A 5761-nucleotide genomic window follows, 5' to 3' on the forward strand; every position below is an offset into this window, starting at 1 on the left:
ATTAGGGTAATCTATGGGCTTGTCCTAAGCCCCGTCTAGTTATATAGAGGCATGTTTAGACATAGAGTTGATGTAGTCCATTTTTAAGAATATGACTCGAGTTTCATTTTATTCCTAGACTTCTATGATTGAGATTGTTCTTTCGCTTATTTCATTATGTTTTACTTGACCTTATGAATGCAATTTATGCTAAGAGTCCTTGTTGGGATCCTTTGGGTTCCCAATTTTTGTGTCACTCCTAGGGTCTAGCTTAGGGTGTGACAAACTTGGTATCAGAGCACAAGGTTTAGAGGTGTCCTAGGGAGTTTAACATGCCGCATCAAGTAAAGTCTTGTTCATATATGTGAAGGATGCCATATATATGAATAGAAGAACATGAGGCATCTTAAGAAATCTCACTTCTTTCATGATCTATGTTGTGCGATAGAGTTGTACTTTAAGTCTTTCCCTTCAAATGATTGTTCCTTACAATTTTCAAAAATTGCCTCCACAAAGAACTCTCATAAAAGGAATGTTGAAGAGGAGCAACGATCTCCAAATGATCCCTTGAATGAACAAGTCTCACATGCCCAGTTTCAAGTGGCTTTCTAAATGCTTTCTCAGGCTATGAAGGCATAAGCCAATTGTGAGGTGGTTGCTCCCGTGAAACCAAATAGGGGTACAATAGCAATAGAGGTTTGTGACTTTATGAGGATGAATCCTCCGTAGTTTTGGGATTCCAAGGTGTATGAGGATTCACAATTTTTTTTTGAGAGTATTCATAAGATTGTGGAGATAATAGGGTTAGCCTGGTTGAGAGGGTAGAGTTGGATACTTACCAATTGAAGGGTGTTGCTAGAATATTGTTTGATCAATTGAGGAATGAGGGGCCTATAGAGGCCGGTATCGTGACTTGGGAAGGATTCAAGGGAGTGTTTCTTGATCACTTTTTCCCATTGGAGTTAAGGGAGGATAAGGTACAAGAGTTCATTAACCTCAAACAAGGGAATATGAGTGTGAGGGAGTAAGCCCTCAAGTTCACCTAATTGTCAAAGTATGCCCCATTTATGGTTGCCGACCCGAGAACTCGTATGAGCAAGTTCATTTTAGGTGTGTCGGATTTGGTGTCTAAGGAGTTCAAAATGGCTATGTTGATTAGGAAAATTTTTATCTCTAAACTCATGACCCATGCGGAGCAAATAGAGGATGAGAAGATAAGGGAGAAAGCCATAAAGTCCAAAAGACCAAGGACCGATAGTGGTGATTCTGCTAATGCTAGGTCCGGCAATGGTGGGCATCCTCAATTTTGCCAAAGGTATTCTGAGAAAGGTTATTCAAATTCTCCAACTCTAAGGTTTTACAAGGATATGGTGCCCAACCTAAGCCTCAAGGAGAATTTTTAAATGGCCAAGTTATCCCCGCATGCAAAAAGTGTGGAAAGAATCACAAGGGAGAGTGTTTAGCAACATTGAATGTGTGATATAGGTGTGGCAAGCCGGGTCATCATGCTAAGGAGTGTAGTATTAAAGATGGTAGTCCATAAGACCAACTTGCTCATGGAGGGAAAGTACAACAAAGTTTCCAGGCTCAACCAAAAGGTGGTTAACACAATAATCATTTTATGCTCTTCATACTAGGCAAGAGAAGGAGGATACTCCCTATGTTGTCACCTGTATGTTACGGGTCTTTAACTATGACGTTTATGCCTTACTTGATCTAGGTGCAACTTTATCTTTTGTTGCTCCTTATGTGACTGTGAGGTTTGATGTTAACCCCGAGATATTTTTGGAGCCCTTTTCTATTTATATTCCTTTAAGTGAGTCGGTTATGGCTAAAAGAGTCTAAAGAAATTGTTCGGTTTTAGTTTTTCATAAAGTTACTTCTTGTGATCTAGTTGAACTTGATATGACCAATTTTGATGTTATCCTTGGAACGGATTGGCTATATACATGCTATACTTTTATTTATTGTACAGTCCGTGTGGTTAAGTTTTAATTTTCTAATGAGCCGATCCTAGAATGGAAGGATAGTAATTCTGTGTTTAGGGGTCAAGTCATGTCGTGCCTTAAAGCTCGGAAAATAATTTCTAAAGGTTGTATCTACCATTATGTATGGGATAGGGATACAAATTCCAAAGCCCCTACTCTATAGTCGGTCCCTATTGTTAATGAGTTCTTGGAAGTGTTTCTTGATGACCTACCCGGTGTTCTTCTAAAAAGTGAAATTGACTTTGTCATAGACCTTCTTCTCGATACCCAATCTATTTCTATTCCTCCTTACCGATTGTCTCCGGTAGAACTAAAAGAGTTAAAATATCAATTGAAGGATTTATTGGACAAGGGTTTTATTAGACCAAGCATATCTCCATGGGGTGCTCCCATTTTATTTGTTAGAAATAAGGATGGTTCACTTTTTATGTGTATCGACTATTGGCAATTGAATAAAGTAACCATAAAGAATAAGTATCCAATTTCAATGATAGATGATTTGTTTGACCAATTGCAAGAGGCAAGCTACTTCTCTAAAATTGATCTCTATTCCGGTTATCACCAACTAAGAGTGGGGGAGTGTGATATTCCCAAGAAGACGTTTCAAACTAGGTATGGGTATTTTGAATTTCTAGTTATGTCTTTTGGACTAACCAATGCCCCCGTGGCCTTTATGGACTTGATGAATAGAGTGTTCAAGCAATACTTGGACATGTTCGTGATTGTATTTATTGATGATATTTAGGTTTACTCTTAGAGTGAAGAGGAGCATGCCGATCATTTGAGGATAGTGTTTCAAGTACTTAGAGATCGTCAATTGTTTTCCAAGTTTAGCAAGTGTGAATTTTTGTTGAGATCGGTTGCTTTTCTTGGTCACATTATGTCCAATAAAGGGATTATGGTTAATCCTAAGAAAATTGAGGCGATTAAGAATTGGCCTAGACCTTTGTCTCCTTTGGATATTAGGAGTTTCTTAGGTTTAACCGGTTATCCAATGAAGGGATTATGGTTAATCCTAAGAAAATTAAGGCGATTAAGAATTGGCCTAGACCTTTGTCTCCTTTGGATATTAGGAGTTTCTTAGGTTTAACCGGTTACTATAGTTCGTGGAAGGTTTTTCATCAATTTTTTTTACCTTTGACCAAGTTGACAAAACGAAAGTGAAATTCGAATTGTTCTAAGATTGTTAGAAGAGTTTCCATGATTTGAAAAATTGACTTATTACTGCTTCTATTTTGAATTTATCAGAAGGGTCTGATGGCTTTGATATGTATTGTGATGCCTCAAGAATAGGGTTGGTTGTGTCTTGATGCAACATAGTAAGGTGATAGCTTATGGTTCTTGGCAACTTAAGGTACATAAAAGAAACTATCTCTCATGACTTAGAGTTAGCGGCGGTTGTGTTTGATTTGAAGATTTGGAGACACTATCTTTATGGTTTCCATGTGGATGTATTTATCGATCATAAGTTCTTGCAATATGTGTTTAAGCAAAAGTACTTGAACTATTGACAAAGGAGATGGCTTGAATTGTTGAAGGACTATGATATGAGTGTATTGTACCATGCGGGCAAACCTAATATAGTTGCTGTGCACTTAGTAGGTGTTCCATGAATAGTGTTGCCCATATTGAAGAAGGAACAAAATAATTGGTTAAGGATGTGCATAGATTGGCTCGTTTTGGTGTTCGGTTGGTTGATTCTAATAAGGGTGACATTCTTGTTCATAATGGCATGGAATCGTCTATTGTGGCGAATGTTAAGGCTAAGCAAGATAATGATCTGGTATTAGTTGAATTGATGAAGTCGATTGTCAAAAATGTCATTGAGGCTTTCTCCCAAGAGGGAGATAGTGTGCTTCATTATCAAGGTTAGTTGTGTTTACCCAATGTTAGTAGTTTAAGGAAAATGATATTAGATAAGGCCCATAGTTCTCGATATTCGATTCATTCAGGATCCACCAAGATGTATCATGATTTAAGAGAAGTGTATTGGTGGAATGGCATGAAAAAGGACATAGCAAATTGTGTGGAAGGTGTCCTAATTGTCAATAGGTGAAGGTAGAACATCAAAACCTGGGAGGTTTAACTCAATATCTTGAGATTCCTTCTTGGAAGTGGGAAGATGTAAATATGGACTTTGTGACGGAATTTCCTCATACTAAGAGACAATATGATTCTATTTGGGTTATTATGGATCGAATGACAAAATCAACACATTTTCTACCAATTAAGACTTCTTATAGTGTCAAAGATTATGCTAAGTTGAATATTCGTGAGTTGGTAAGTCTTAATGGCATCCCCTTGTCTATTATATATCAAATCAAGGTACTCAATTCACATCGTATTTTTGGAAGTCGCTTCAAAAGGTTCTTGGTACGAGAGTCAAGTTAAGTATCTCTTTCCTTCCACTCAAGCTTAAGGTATTAGGTTGCTCTTGCTTAAATCGCCTAAATTCCTACGTTTTGAATTTTATTTTTATGTTTTTTATAAAGGATTTCCATGTGATCCATGTTATCTTTGAAGTTCTATGTGAGTAGCGATGGTTGGAAATAGGTCTAGAGGGATTTGGAAGGAGTTGGAGGCCAAATAATGGGTCGTGGTAATCAACCTACTTGCATAAGATACTGACTTATATGTCCTACATAACAAAGCTACTTGAGTACATGTCGTTCTTAAGTAGCATGGATTTCATAGGTTTTTAAAGTGAGATGAGATTTCGAACCCACAAAAGAGAAATAAGGAGATGACGCACCTACTTGGAATGAGTAGGTGATGCACCTACTTGGACTAAGTTGGTGATGCACCTACTTGGGTGGACCCTACCCCGCCACTTGGAAGCCATGGGGTGGATGCATGGAATAAGGTGGCGGCCTAAAAGCCATACACGTGTCATCCTTAGGGGCTGACATGTGTCACTCTCAAGGGAGAAGTATATAAGGCAACTAATTATTAAGGGTTCTCATTTGTTCATCTTTTACACTTAGAAACTTAGAGAAAATTTGAGAGAAAGAAAGAGAAAGACGATATTAATGTTCACACCACATATTTTAGCCAACTTGAGAGACCCACTTATTAAGGTAAGATTAAGGTTCTTTTTCTTGTTAGCAAACCCATTTTTGGATGGGACTGCCGTTAGTAATATTAGAATAAATCCTTAGGTAAAGCTTCGTTTCGAGTGATTGAAGATTTTTTGGAAATATATTTCATAGGTGTATAACTTTTATTTAGGCTCTAAAACCATTTTTTCTTTTATCTACTATAAAAAGTGTGATGAAGCATAGGGGAGGTACTGCCCAGATATTATTTTGGAAATTCTACATGGACTGTTGTTGGTATTTTGGGCATATGTTTTTGTACTGAATTGCTGTAATGGTGATTTGAAATTGTATGAGACCTTAATACACATGTATATAACTTTTATTGAGTCCACAAAGTCTACTTCCCCCATTTACCCCTTCTAAACTGAGCAACAATACAAGACAGTAGGCTGTCCAGAACTCTTATTTTGATAGTTTTGGCTGATTTTCATTAATTTCATGTTTTGTTTCGATATGATAAGACTGTTAAACTTAAGTAGGTATTTGATTATGTATTTAAGGTGTATATTCTCTTATACAAGCTAAGGAGAATTGTTTGATGAAGTGGACTTTGGTTGGTCTATGGCGTAGATGAATTGAACTCCCCGAGTTATGGTAGAACTTGTTATGTGCTAAAACACCAAGGTTTGTGTATATAATTGAACTTGGCATATTTTATTTTTCTGAAATTTGAAGTATTTTGACGGGTTATTTCCA

The sequence above is a fragment of the Solanum dulcamara genome, chromosome 1 (assembly GCF_947179165.1).
Source record: "Solanum dulcamara chromosome 1, daSolDulc1.2, whole genome shotgun sequence".
Taxonomy (NCBI): Eukaryota; Viridiplantae; Streptophyta; class Magnoliopsida; order Solanales; family Solanaceae; genus Solanum; species Solanum dulcamara.